At 38.9% G+C, this 15,723-nt stretch overlaps 1 protein-coding gene across 4 annotated transcripts in view; it reads left to right on the plus strand.

Moving 5' to 3' along the window:
* Positions 1 to 1,221: 1,221 nt before the first annotated feature.
* LOC149145657 (protein S-acyltransferase 11-like) overlaps positions 1,222 to 15,723 on the plus strand; it is a 161,182-nt gene continuing 146,680 nt past the window's right edge. The window contains exons 1-2 of one of the 4 annotated variants that reach the window (XM_089448684.1): positions 1,222 to 1,279; positions 1,424 to 1,524. The gene's annotated coding sequence lies outside the window, so the exon portion shown is untranslated. The other 3 variants (XM_089448685.1, XM_089448686.1, XM_089448683.1) reach the window with 3 other exon arrangements.

Consider the following 15,723-nt stretch of genomic DNA (forward strand, 5'->3'; position numbering starts at 1 on the left):
CCAATTTTCAAGCTCTCCAAGCTCTTATTTCCTTATGTTGTTCTTTGAGAAAATTAACACCTATTATTTAGGAAATTCCCTCAATTGAATTGCGTAATTCCTCTAGGTCCTTCCTTTGACTGCATGCACCACCTGTACACATGGGAATAATCTACAACTGATAGTACACAACCTTGGAATCTCCATGTCAACTGGGTAACTCGAATTCTCTACATGCATCTCTTATAATTATTTTAGGCTAATTGATCACTGAGTGTGGTTGAAGTTCCACTTCCACAACTTGACCTCCACTAGTTCTTCTACCAATGAGAACCAGTTTAAGTGACCATAACTCAATTTAACTGAAATAGATTGCTACAAATTAACAATCAATCATACTGAACTGAACTCAAGCTTCCCCAACTCAAATTAACTGAGTGACAAGTGCTATGTCACATGAGTTAACTACCACCAAGATTTACGCTGAAATAGAAATTCGAATTTTCTCTAGTTTGACCAAGACAAAGTCAAATTGAAATTTTTTTGCTAAATTTTCAACACAAACTTTACTTAATATTAATTTCCAAAATACCATTAAAAAATATAATCATTAATATTTATGGAATCAAAATTAAACACATTGAAAATGGTTTCAAAATTAAAATTTTTGAGAATTGTTTATGAATAAAAGATTAACAAGTAATTAGATTTTTTTACAATATGTAAAATCAATTTATATTTATATTTACATTCATTTTTATATTTTAAATGATATTTTTTTAAATTATAATATTTTTAAATTTTTATATTATAAAAAATAATTAAATTTAAAGAATATCAAAATTTTAATACATAATAAAATTTTAAAATTTATATTATGAAACAATGTTATTCATCTGGATCTTTGACAAGATCATAATTAAAATAAAACTAAATTTTAAATTTATATTATGAAACAATATTATTCATCTGGATCTTTGACAAAATCATAATTAAAATAAAACTAATTTTATTACCATTTGTAGAGAATAATTAAATAAATTAATCTCAACTTCAATTTTAAAATGTGTAATTATATTCGTTCTATAACTAAATTTAATTTAAAAAAAAATCCACAACCTTCATGATAATTTCTCAATTAAACTATAATTCGGTTTTACCCTCCTGTAAGTTCCTCTTATCTAACCACGGGAATCGACAACGACATGTAATTGACTCATTCCGACAGCAATAAAAGAATTGGGCCGTTTCTGTTAGAAAAGCTAATCATGCATCTTTAGGAGTATGGAAGCAGCCACTGGTACTTTATTAAAAAAAAAATCCTTTGACTTTTGTTTTGATGCTTGCTTTCAATTTTTCATTGCAATCTCCGCCATTAAAAGAAAGAAAAGCCACTTAAATTTTATTTGTTCGCTGATCAATGGCGGCCGTTGCTCTGTTCAAGGATTTGGTCTAGTTATCTCGTATTATTAGCAGACTCCATGGGCGACTTTTGTCAGCAATTCTCTAAATCTTTGAAATTTCCAGATGTTTCAGTTTAAAAATGTGAGTATTTAATCTTTTGCAGGCTTGTCAATATGATTTTGCATACATCCCATGTCTATAAGAAGTTCTGGGTGTTCTTAAAAGTTAGTATTTTTGCATCGATTACCATGTCTACACATTGCTTGGACTGAAATGAACATTCAGATTTTACATTGTGGATTAATTCATGTATAACTGAACTCAAGGAAAAAAAGGCCCTAATAACATAGCCAACAATGAAATTGATTCAGAGCCGATGTCTAGACAGTCACTATGACGAAATGGAGTGGGCTATGGCAGACATGGGATTTTATTGGTGGGTAAAGGAAATAAAACAATATGGTTTAGTATTGAGTCAATATATCTTATGTCATACATGGGTTCAATCAAAACATCAAAACTGCAGTTGAAAATTCAAGTGCTCGATTTCATGAGACTTAGGTTGCAACTCAAAGTTATGATGATGGCAAATTATTGCATTTGGTGTGATTGTTTAATATTTCTAAACAATCAGTCATAGCGGTAGGTGAGGTCCGCCAACTTCAGTAGGTGCAGTTGGATTTAGGTGGCAGTGTTGGGTGACTTTGGTGGAACTATTATGATTATCCCTTTTATGGCATCTTGATTGAAAGAGTCTGACCCTTTTTTGGGCAGTTTACTTTTTAATGGGCGGTAGAGTCTATGAAGGTGGACAGTTGGTAATTCTCCTTATTCAACAATGAAGCATCATTTACAAAGAAAAGGAAAATAAATCAGGCAGATCTATGATTGGCTGTGTTATGAGTAATAAGTTGCATAACACCTTGTGTGTGCTCCAGTGCTAGTTGATCTTCTTTTGACAGGCTCTATCAGATTCTATCTTTTACATATTTGTGTTTCTCCAATGCATAATGGTTTTGATTTTGCTTTTAAGCTGTTTAAGCTTAAGGTTCCCACATAACTCCATGCTTATTAAGCTATTAAGCACCCAGATATTCTCTCTAGTTTGTGAGTTCTGCATCGGGTGCTTATAGGTTGATCATCATCATAATCTATCTACTTACAATTTTGCTCACAGCAGTTCCTGTGACCTTGGGCATGCTCTAAATCACCCTCCACAAAAGTATCCAATAAAGTTGCTTGAAATAGGGTGGTATCTGTACGGGCTTATTAGTTGAACTATGGGACCCTTTTTTCATGTGTATTGTAAATTAACTGCATCAATGCACTGGAGATATTCGCTTGCACCAGAGCAAAAACTTACAAGATACTACATAGGTCTCAATTGCATTCTTAGACCGCACAAGATGGGAAAGCAGGGTCTGTAGTGCATTATAACTGATCTTTCTGCAATTCACTTTTCCTCTGTTGAGCACCAATTTTAGCAATTTGTAAACTGTGTTTTGCATTTCCATGGGTGTTGCAGTTCTTATCAATTCTAGCTTCAAACAAGGAAGATTTTTCAATTATACCATTTGGCATTGATTTCCACCCACTGCGGATTTTGACAGGAATTAGTGTTAGAAGAGTTTGAGAGAGGTGACAGAGACCAATATTTCATATATAAACTGTTGACACATAAATGACTGAAATGAAGTTGATGGTTTATCAAAATTAAAACTAACATAAAACTCAGCATGAGAACAGAATATTTACAACTGAATTGAAAGGAGGGATGGATGTTCCTGAAGCTGGTTGTCGATATCTTTGCATAAATGATGCTACTGTTGAACTTTAACGAAATTGATATTGAAACTCTAATGATGTTCAATTTTACCATCATTTCAGACCATCCATTAATTTGTAATGGGTGCAGAACTTTGTGTCCTTACAGTTTAGTTGCAGATTAAATTCAAAGAACCTGAACAAAAGAATTGAAAGATTGACATCAAGATAAATAAAAGATTAAGTCCAGTTTATCATTAATTAAAATTTAAAACCTAGCTTAGCATATTCCCTGCATGAATATAAGATCGAGAAAAATAAGGCATGTACAGAAGTAGCTAGTATTGCTACCTAATGAATGATTGCTTCTATTATTGGTAGTGGATGGTATTTGATGGAAGCATTGATTGGTACCAAAAGTAAAGGCATCTATTTCGCTAATGCCCTTGGTTGAACTGCTGACCATGATTTTTTTTTAAATTATTACACACACTCATACACATATACATTTTTAGAGGCAGAAATTGTCAGTGTCGAACTCAAAATTATGTGCGCAGCTGAGGCAAAGCAGGACAAACAAGTGATCAACCTCAAAGATATAATACTAAATAGGTATGCATATTATGAGATTTGAATAAGTGTGACTGTAGTGATTGTGCCTGAAGGGTTTTTAGGGACATATAGTGTCTAGTGGTAAGCTGGCCTTATGAGTCAGGTCCAGGAGACAACTGGGATTCCTGTGCAAAATTGATTTATTGGCACTGAGAGTCCTTGTCCCTCACATGTGTAAAGCTAATGGTGCTAGTACCTATACAAGTACAACAATAAATAGAGATAACAGAGAAGCAATTGCTGCATATTACAGTTGGATAGTATGAGAGCTTGGGAATTTGAGTTCTTTCGTGCTGTATGGAGTATTCTCTAAACCTCATTACCGCCACCTATTTTATATAGATTGGATTACATGGTGGTTACAAAATTACAATAATGGCTCAGACAAAGCAATCAGGTTTCCTTATATTCACCCAATTGTGTTTGTTGGTTTTATTTCAGCTACTTTCTCACTGGGTTGCATTGTAGGTGTTGCTGTCTTTGTGTTGTTGTTGAGCGTTGGTCCTTTGTCAGTGTGTTGTGATTCTTTTTGCCCTGCAAAGTGGAGTTGCGGGTCAAAGATCTCCACAATGACAGGTTATGGGTTTGCAGGCCTCACAAGAGTGTGTTGAGGGCCTTTTCTTGGACAGCCTGTTGGTGGGTACAAGATTACACAGCCTATTGTTGCGTACAGGATTTTAGGTCTTCATTTGCATGTGGGATTGTACAGCTTGCTGCCTTTGTGTTGTTGTTGAGCGTTGGTTCTTTGTCAGTGTGTTGTGATTCTTTTTGCCCTGCAAAGTGGAGTTGCGGGTCTAAGATCTCCACCATGATAGGTTATGAGTTTGAACTTTGAAGGCCTCACAAGAGTGTGTTGAGGGCCTTTTCTTGGACAGCCTGTTGGTGGGTACAAGATTACACAGCCTATTGTTGCGCACAGAATTGTAGGTCTTCATTTGCATGTGGGATTGTACAGCTTGTTGTTGTGCACCTTTCTATTATGTGCTTCTGTGTTGCTGCATTTTTCAATTTGAAGATCTGGGGCATTAGCTTTGTAGCTTGAGTAGGTGCCTCCTCAGAGTGTAATAGTTTCCCTTGCTTCAAAGTGCTGTTCATAACTTCATAAAACTTCATCTTTGCCTATTCTAGAGTATAACGGCTTGCCTGATATCAATGTTGTCTTGCTTTGGCCATTGAAAGAATGGGATTGTTGCTAAACAATTGTGCTTCGTATGAGTGGCCACAATTTGTTCAGAGTAAAGTGGTGCAGTATACCTTGGATCCAGATCAACTTCTTGTTTTGGGAAGTTACTTGGTTGGTACAGTAGAGGTGACACGTAAGGCTTGAACAATTTAGCATTGAAAACTAGATGAATTCTGGGATATGAAGGAATGCATAGTATGAATGAATTGTTTCCTATAAGGATCCTAGAAGGGATGATATATGGACGAGATTCTAGTGTGGGCCTAGGAATCTCTCCTGTTGTATGCACAGCCACACTTGATCACCAACCTTGAATCTGTGAGGAACCAATGTTGATCATGGTGCTGCTTGTACTTCTTTTTGGTTTTATTAATGATTTTCACAACCTGTTAATGAACTCTATGTTTGTTTATTGAACTTTCCCGCCTTGTCTTGCTCCCTGAGTTCTTGCTGTATTGATGAAGTTTTCAGAACAATGTTGGCAATTCCAATAGAAATAGTAGTCAGAAGCCATGGTCAATTTTAAAAGGATTGTGTCTGTTGGAGTTGTGTACTGTCTGATTGTAGATATGTTGGATAAATGGCATGCTCTTGTTCCATGTGCAAGGGTGGCAATGATTATGCATCCATAGAAGTTGTACCAGAGGCTGATTCGTAATTCCATTTGCCTATTGTTTTTGGTTGAAACATAGTGGAATATCGAGGTTCAGTGTCCAACATAGTGTAAAGGGACTTCCAAATATTGATGAGGAACTTGGAGTCCTGATTACAAATGGTGGACTTTGGGACATTGAAATGTGTCTATTTTGTGTAAAGAAGAGTTCAGCAACCTCTTAAGCAGTGATTGTCTCCTTCCAAGATGTTAGGATTGTAATTTTTAAAAATCTGTCCACAACCATAAATATGCTATCATGTTGATGCTTGTTTGTTGGTAGTCTGGTTGAAAACCCATAGAAATAGACTCCCATTAGTGCATTGAAATTAGCAAGGGATGTAAATGTCCTGTTTTTAATTTGCATTGTTAACAATGCAATAAGAGATTTAGGATTTGATGGACTTCTCCATATTCCAATTTCTGCCTCATATAAGGCCTATTGATGAGGAACTTGGAGTCCTGATTACAAATGGTGGACTTTGGGACATTGAAATGTGTCTATTTTGTGTAAAGAAGAGTTCAGGAACCTCTTAAGCAGTGATTGTCTCCTTCCAATGTGTGACGAGTGTAATTTTTAAAAATCTGTCGACAACCAGAAATATGCTATCATGTTGGTGCTTGTTCATTGGTAGTCCGGTTGAAAACCCATAGAATTAGACTCCCATTAGTGCATTGGAATTAGTAAGGGATGTAAATGTCCTGTTTGTAATTTGCATTGTTAACAATGCAATAAGAGATGTAGGATTTGATGGACTTCTCCATATTCCAATTTCTGCCTCATATAGGGTCTATTGATGAGGAACTTGGAGTCCTGATTACAAATGGTGGACTTTGGGACATTGAAATGTGTCTATTTTGTGTAAAGAGGAGTTCAGCAACCTCTTAAGCAGTGATTGTCTCCTTCCAATGTGTGATGAGAGTAATTTTTAAAAATCTGTCGACAACCAGAAATATGCTATCATGTTGATGCTTGTTTATTGGTAGTCTAGTTGAAAACCCATAGAAATAGACTCCCATTAGTGCATTGGAATTAGCAAGGGATGTAAATGTCCTGTCAGTAATTTGCATTTTTAACAATGCAATAAGAGATGTAGGATTTGATGGACTTCTCCATATTCCAATTTTGGCCTCGTATAGGGCCAATAAAAATTCATTAGTAATGTTGCCAATGTTTTCCTAACCTTTGAATGGCTTGCGCCTTTACTTGGCTACTCAAATCAATTTCTGCCTTGGAGCACCTTCTCAGACCTACAGGCTACAAATGATAGGGATGGAACATGAGCTCATCTTGGCGATTGTATCCTAGCACTTGCCACCAGTCTTGGAGCTTTTGCATATATGGGTCCAAAATGTGGATTCGTGAATATAATGATCTCCATGAGGAATAGTCATGTCCTTGAAATCCCATGATGCTTAGTGAGATAATAGTCAAGGGTTGGCTAATATGTTCAACTCCTTTGTTTGCTCTTCCCTTCTTCTTCTTGAGTAGCAACGGAAATTGTTGCAAGAACATAATCCACTTCTTGTGCTTGGTATGCTTAATCTTTGATTATGATTGTTAGGGTTGTAAAGTTTGGTGTTCTAAGTGTGTCATTGTTTCTTTCCCCAAGAAGCAGTTTCTATAATGTTAAACTGCATGCATGATGGTATTCGTCTCTCTATTTCAAGTTGAACTTTACTACATTGCTTTGTTAAAGCATTTTGAATGATATATGATGTGTTGTAGTGCTATGTAAGGAGAACTCCGATCACATATTCTGAATTGTTTGTCTAAATCTCAAAGGGTCAGTGGAGATCCAACACTGCCAAAATTGATGGGGAGCAAACATGTTCTTTAGCAGGTTTAAGGTGCAATATTTCTTTTCTGTCCACTAAAATACTTCTTTCTTGTTCCCTTAAAGGACATTGTTGAGATCTTACAAAATATGTGAGAGCCTCAATATGAATAATTGATTTGCTAAGACTTTAGTGAGATTCTTAGGTGTTGGTTGGTCACAGATAATTCGGATATTTGTTGGGTTAAAATGGACTTGGTGCTCATCAATGATGAAGTCCAAGTTGGCAATCTTCTTGATCGAAAATATGTGGTTACTAGTTTTGGCTTGTTGTTCGTGTTAAATATCTTAAACATGGTAAGTAGATCTACACTCACAAATTTGAAACCCTAAAACAAGGAAGTAACAACTTGATTAACTCCTATCAAATCTATGGAAAGTGGAGTGCTAGGTGACAAAAACATAAGTGTTCCGATGATAAAGAGATTGCAGATCTATGATGAACACTTCATCAAACCCTAATCCAACATAAATCACAGACATGATTATCACATAAAGAAAAGTCATGGAGTGAACCCATGAAGAAGAGAACAAGAGATATGGTGCCCTTAGGCAAAAGAATCAATATCTAATGAATCCAAGATGATAGTACAAAAGACTCATAAGATATGTGTTTATACACAACTTATGAGGTAGAGTGCCTTCCTTATAAGGAGGTTATGGGTCCACATAAATGCTAAGGTGAGCCTTAGGCATCTTGAATAATATAAAATAATACTGATTAGGTCAACTATAAAACCATAACTTGGTAATGTGATAATGTTAAAATTGGCAACTAGGGCTAAACTCCACACGGGTCACCTTATTTATCACCGCTGATATTTTTATTAGATTCCTCTCTTGGAGAGGTGTAGGATTGATTTAAAGATCATCCGATTTTGACATGTACAAATGAAGATATGAATTTATTTATATTATGGACAAATTGTCAAGGTCAGCGAACAAGCAAAACAGGCACACAAGCCCCCAATTCATCCTCAATGTTGCATATAAAAAGGAGACCTCAAGTCATTTTCACCATCATCTCATCACATATATCTCTCTTTCCTCTTGTGATTGGGTACACTATCCGAGGCAGTCTTCTCTCTCTCCACACATGTGAACTAGGGCTTCTATTTTATGCGTTGACTAGTGTTGACCGAGTTGTTGGGAGGCTGTTTGATTGTGTTGACCTGTTTTGACTTCGGTTTGGGTGAGGAATCTTTGTATAAGCAAACCGCAATTTTGGGCACGAAAATCGAGGAGTTTTGACCAACGTTGACTGTGGTTAGGGCTGACCGCAGGTTGATTGTTTGACCAGACTTTGACTGGGCAGAATTTGACTGTTTTGAGGGCTGTTTCATCTTCTTGTTTGGAGGCCGAAGTTGATTGAAGTTGACCGAATCTTTGAGGGTCAAATCTGCCCTGTTGACCAACGTTGACTTTTCTGCTTAGGGCTCTTTTGCTGTTGTTATAAACTATCAGAATTTGTAAATTGTACTATCTCTTTTTGCTGAACTATTGAAGACTAAAAGAATATTTGATCAAGGGTTTCCCCACATTGGGGTTTGTCTTCGACTGGTGCCACATCTTGTGTCCTCTTGTCTTGGCTTGTCTTCTACTGTTTATGTTTATGTTTTATCAACATTTTACTTACATGTTCATGTCATTGCTAAACTGAAATTGATATTGGGCTCATGAAGCAATTGAAATAAAATTGCTCTAAAGCATAGAACATACCATTGTCTAAAATTAACATGGTATCGGAGTTGAGGTGAAGACAAAGCCCAAGCAAGAGTGAAAGAGCAATCACCAAAGACAGTTGGACAAGGACAAAAGACTCAATGGGTTCCTCATCCTACTTCCCAGCTAAAGACAAGCTCCATGATAAATCTGACTATCATGGATGGAAGATGTCTCTTGATTTGACCTTGGAAGAGAAGGAAGTGATGGATTATGTGCAGGGTAAAATCCCTGAGCCTCCTTCAAATGCACTGGTTACTGCGAAGACCAAGTACAATAAGGTTGAAGTCAAAGCGAAGAAGATTATTAGGGATTCCATTGACAAGCATCTGGTGGCCTATATCTCCGAATTGAAGACCTCCAAGGAGATATATGATAGGTTGGTCGGCATGTTCAAGGCTAGTAATGCTAATCAAATTCTCTTTCTAAAGAATAAGTTGAACGATATTAAGAAGGGCAAGGACAAGGACCTTTAATCATATTTATTGAGGATCACCGAGATCAAGAATGATCTACTTTGGATTGGAGAAGTCATTCCTGACAGGGAACTTACTCTCACCACCCTTGGAGGACTCCCACCTGAGTGGTATGTATTTAGAACCACTATACTCAACAATGATCAAATTCCAGGGTTTGAAGAATTGATGTCAAGATGCATTCAAGAAGAAACAAGAATGGTGGAGCAAGAAATGCCTTCTAATAGAAGCAACCCCACTGCATTCTCCGCTCATGCCAAAAGGAGGAATAATGTAGGGTCTAAAGGTCATTTCCATGGAAAGCCTGGATCTAAGGGAGGAAGGAAGGGCAGGTGCTTTGTTTGCAATAAGTTTGGCCACTATGCAAGGGAGTGTCCTAATAAAAGGGATACACCTCGAGATGATGACTATCATAACAACTCTAGGGGAAACTTCAACAACAACAACGATCAAAGGAATGGCAGGTCCAATGGCAAAGGAAAAAGGAATGCAGGACATCAAGGAAATGGTCAATCCTCCAAGAAATCAAGGAACTCCAGGTACGATGAATCCAATGTTGTTAACAATAAGCAAAAAGAGTACTATCTTATATTGACCCTCTCCACTGCCTCTCCTCCGGACACTTTGGGAAATTGGCTGATTGATAGTGGTGCCTCAAGGCACTTCACCAGATACAAGGAAGCCCTCTCTAATCTGATAGAAAAGGAGACAAACTTGGAGATCATCCTTGGAGACGATGCCACCTATCCCGTGAAGGGAGTAGGGAATGCTACCCTTCAATTGAATCAAGGTAACACTATTCATTTGCAAGAAGTATTATATGTACCTGATCTCAAGAAGAACATAGTGCCCTTTTCAACAATGGAAGATAAAGGATTCAAGGTGGCTTTTCTTGATGGAAAGGTACGTGTTTGGAAAAGAAATTTCAAGGATGCTTTTACTCTTGGATTCAGGGTTGACGATTTGTATCAAGTTGGAGGAAGTCCATTGGGTGCCATGTCTTGCGACACATCTCTACAATCTGAACTATGGCACCGAAGGTTCACCCATCTTCATTATAAGGCCCTACTCGATGTGAGACAGATGGTGACAAGTATGCCTGAGTTCAAAGTAGAGCATGAAGGTGTATGTTCGGGATGTGCCTAAGGAAAACTTACAAGGGGACCATTCCCCTCAAGTAATAGCAAGACCACAACATATTGCAATTGATCCACTCCGACATATCTAGTATGATGCCCGTAAACTCCTTGGGAGGATACTTATATTATTTGTGGATGATTATTCTCACAAGACTTGGATCTACTTCTTGAAGAAGAAGGATGAAGTGTTCACCTGGTTCTGACATTTCAAAGCCTTGTTTGAAAACCAATCCGGGAAGAAAATCAAGATATTGAGGACTGATAATGGGATCGAGTATGAATCTCATGAATTCCAAGATTATTGCAGAGAAGTTGGCATTAAGAGGGAGACTACAATGCCATACACTCTTGAGCAGAATGGTGTGGCTGAAAGGAAGAATCGCTCTATTATAGAAGCTGTCCGTGCCATGCTTCATGATCAAAGCCTTCCGAAGTTTCTATGGGGTGAAGCTGCAAATATCGCCGTGTATGTTCAAAGATGATGCCTGATGTTGATGAACCTATGGATCCTTCTGATCCACTCCTCATGAGCCTTCCTCATCCAAGAGGAGACCCTCATGGCTTAGGGAGACTCTCGAAGATGCTGAGAGGTACATTGCACCAAGGGGGACTTTTCGTGAAAGCAAGAAGCCGAACAGGTACCAAGGATATTTGACCGCCATGAGCACTATCATTCAAAATGAGCCTTCATCATTCGAAGAAGCCGTGAAGCAACAAGTATGGAAGGATGCTATGAATGAAGAATACGAGTCAATTATGAAGAATGATGTTTGGGATGTGGTCCCTAGACCCCAGGACAAATCGGTTGTCACTTCTAAGTGGCTCTACAAAATCAAGCATGGAGCTGATGGAAGTGCAGAAAAGTTCAAGGCTCGCTTTGTTGCTCGAGGCTTCTCTCAAAAGGAAGGTGTAGATTACGATGAGATATTTGCACCTATTGCCCGATACACCACCATCCGCTCGATCATAGCCCTTACTGCCTCGCAAGGATGGAACCTACATCAGATGGATGTCAAGACCGCCTTCTTGCATGGTTCAATCAAAGAGGAAGTCTATGTGGAACAACCCGAGGGGTTTGAAGTTCATGATTGAGAATCTCATGTATGCAGGTTGAAGAAAGCTCTCTATGGTTTGAAGCAAGCACCTCGGGCTTGTATGAGAGGATCGATAGCTACCTGATGAAGCTAGGATTCACTGGAAGTGAAGCCGATCCAAACCTTTACTTTAAGGTTGAAAATGATAAACCTCTCATTCTGGTACTTTATGTGGACGACCTCTTTTTGATAGGTGCAGACCCTCTCATTCACAAATGTAAGAGGGAGTTGGCTTCTGAATTTGAGATGAAGGACTTAGGATCGATGCACTATTTCCTAGGGTTGGAGGTCCGCAAAAGCCAGGTGAAATTTTCCTCTCTCAAGGAAAATATGTTGTGAAGATATTGGAAAGATTTGGGATGGTGGACTGCAAGCCTGTGACTACTCCGATGGAACATAACTTTAAGAAGTTATGTGGTAGTGCTGCTGGACCTGAATTGGGAAATGCTTTTGAGTATCATCAACTCATAGGAGCACTGATGTTCTTGGTGAACTCCCGTCCGGACATATGTTTTGCAGTTAACACATTGAGCCAATACATGGTTGAGCCTCATCATATACATTGGATTGCCACCAAGAATCTTCTGAGATATCTTCGGGGCACAATCACTCATGGACTGAGATACACTGCCGGAAATGTGAGGCTGCATGGTTATTCTGATGCTGATTGGGTTGGCAGTGTGGTGGATCGCAAGAGCACTTTTGGATGCTATTTTTGTTTGGGTTTTGCTTTGATATCCTGGATGAGCAGGAAGTTGAAATTGGTTGCCTTGAGCATCGCCGAGGCCCAATACATAACTGCTAGTATGGCCTCCTGTGGAGCTGTCTGGTTGAGGAAGCTCTTCAGTGAGCTATTTGGACATCTGCTGGATACCACCGCGATCTTTTGCGACAACCAGAGTGGGATCTGATTATCAGAGAATCCCGTGTTTCATGATCGCTCTAAGCATATAGTTATCAGGTACCACTTTATCTGGGATATGGTACAACGAGGATCAATAAGGCTCCATCACATTGGGACTGATGAGCAGGTCGCTGATATTTTGACAAAGCCCCTGGGGAAGGTCAAATTCTTGGCCTTCTGAGAACGACTTTGAGTCGTGGAGAGACCCTCTTATGAGGGTCCTGTATGAGATGGACATTGAGCTCTGGGAGCTCCGGGGGGCTTGGGGTATTTCTTGGAGCGATGAGCAACCATAGGGTAGTGGTTCAGCTTTCCCCTAGTGGTTTGTTGTGTACAGGGTGAGTGGTTCATCCTTCCCTTGTGATACCTTTTGGCGACTTGTGAGCAGGACGAGTGGTTCATCCTTCTCCTGCCAAGACATCCTACCCATGCAGTCTGGGACTCATGGGAACTACCTCTCATCTGGCCAATGTGTAGGGAAATGAGGATAGGGACCATAGTACTATCAATGGACACATCGTGTACTATCGTATTCCCTTTGCTAGGATGTCCGATATTGATCTAGGATCAATGGGAACTGACTCCGGGTTAGTAAGAGTGGTATGAGACACTCTCTTTTGATTGGGACTGACTTCGGGTCAGTACAGAATGGTATGATACATCTCAATCACTTCGTCTTCTTCATAGTTCAGCAGAGTAGTGCAGAGCAGTGCATGGATGGCAGAGATGGTACAGATTGGTAGATGGATTAGTAGGTGGAGTTCTCCCTAGTTGAGAGGGAGTGTTAAAATTGATGACTAGTGCCAAACTCCACATGGGTCATCTTATTTATGATAGCTGATATTTTTATTAGATTCCTCTCTCGAAGAGGTGTAGGATTGATCTAAAGTGTTAGTGTCAGTCTTTCCAGCCTTCCTCCAGTGATCAAATATGCTCTTACAAAGTGATTTTGAAGTGTCAAGGTCAAATTTTGTCATTTTAGTGAGTCTTGAAGCAAAATTTGGTCACTAGGCATTAGGTCTAGGGTTGGCTCTCACTCTTTGCAAAATTGCCCAAATGCCAATCTATGTCACTATTCAGCTGAGTTTATCATCATTCATAGGGTTGTCACTATCATGTCAATGTCTAATGAGTCATTTTACATCTTGTTCATGCTTCAGTTGCGCCTAGGCAAGATCATTTCCCTCTCCTAGGGTTTTGAAAGCTAATTTCTCTTGAATGGTCAAATAATTAACTTGTATCCAGATGTTCATACACCTTCCCCTATCCTTCATGTACCTTATCAAACACTTTCCATCACTGAGATCCCCCAAATTCCTCATTTTTGCACAAACCCTAGTTTCTTGCTACAACCTGGCAATTTTCTAGGTTTGGCCTGTGTTTTTCCCTTTTGGACCCCTTCCCCTCGCTCAATCTCTGAGATTCCACTTTCCCCTGCTTCCTAACATCCCTCCCTACTTCCAAAAATTTCCCCAAGAATTTAGAAGCCCCTTATCCCCTTCATTTCGACAAAATTCCTTGTTTCACACATCGGGACAAGTTTCACTCAAAATATGTTTTAGAGAAATCAAAGATGAGTTTTTGGAAACTGAGAGGTTTTTGTCCACAACATGCCAAAGAAGAAAAACCTCCTTCACTTTTTGCACAGGTGTCATGGTTTGAGAGAAATGTCAAGAATATCGTTGCCTCAGGAGAATTAAAGACACCTCTGAAGTGACCTTGGGAAAATCAAGTTTTCTCCTAGATTGGTTGGCCAAATGATTTGCTTGATGGGTAAAATGATAACTAGACACAAAGAGCTTTCCAATGAGCTATCATGAGCTCAATTTGGGGTTGAGGAAGGCATTCAAAAGTTGACTGCAACAGCACTCTTCCTTGAGGTAGCCTCATTTGGCACTTTTTGACCAGTCTTGGGAGATTTGATTTTTGACAGGGCAAATGAACTCCAAATTGAAAAATTCTAGTTGGGTTGGAAAGTAGACTCAAAGACCTTTCCAACGAGCTATCCTGCACCCGATTCCGACACCGGGAAGGCCTCCAAAAGCCTCCTGCAAAAGCGCGCGACCCGTTGAGACTGGCGCGCGACCCGTTGGGCGAGCGCGACCCGTCAGGCTGCCCATTCCAGTTCAGAAATTACACAGGCGCGACCCGTTGAGGGCGCGCGACCTGTTGGGCAGTGCGCGCGACCTGTTGGGAATTTTTCTGCCAAATTTCGCCAGTAAGCTGCTAAATAACCCCGGATTGCTTCAAGGTTGCAGGTAGGCCTCCCATCATTAAAATACATTGTTTGCCAAAGCTTGAAAAGCATGAGAATATATTTTAAAGTCATCATTTTGAAATAATGAATCCAATGCATATTTGCTCAAGAAGGTCAAAGCACTGTTGATAATATCGGCGATATATCGGCGATATTCGGAAATATCGCGATATTTTCGGCAAAACGATATATCGCCGAGAAAATATCGCGATATTTTCTGTTTCGAAAATATCGGCAAATATCGGCAAAACATCGCGATATTTTGAAAATATCGGCAAAATATCGGCTATATTTAAAAATTTGAAAAAATTATTTTTTATGCTTGCCGATATTTTGCCGATATTTTTGCCGATATTGCCGATAAGATATTTTCTGGACCCTCGCCGATATTATCAACACTGGGTCAAAGTGTTGGTTGAGCTAGGGTTTGTCTTGTTGTTTTCAAGGTTATCCTTTTCACCCCCACTTTTTCCCTACATCCTATTTCCACCTCCCTCATCATTTTTACTCAATCTCTCTACCAAAAATACCAAAAGCCCTAAAACCCTACCCCTATCCCTAAACTCCAATAATATAACCTTAAACCCTACTTCCCATAAAATCTTTGCAAATGATAATGGTATGATGTTGTATATGTCATATTTCCTTCCCTTAATTCCCTTTTTCATGTATTTTCCCTAATTCCCCTTAGAAGTCTTC

This window comes from Pinus tabuliformis, chromosome X (assembly GCF_031772625.1).
Source record: "Pinus tabuliformis cultivar Carrire ecotype Pingquan chromosome X, CPIR1, whole genome shotgun sequence".
NCBI classification, from domain to species: domain Eukaryota; kingdom Viridiplantae; phylum Streptophyta; class Pinopsida; order Pinales; family Pinaceae; genus Pinus; species Pinus tabuliformis.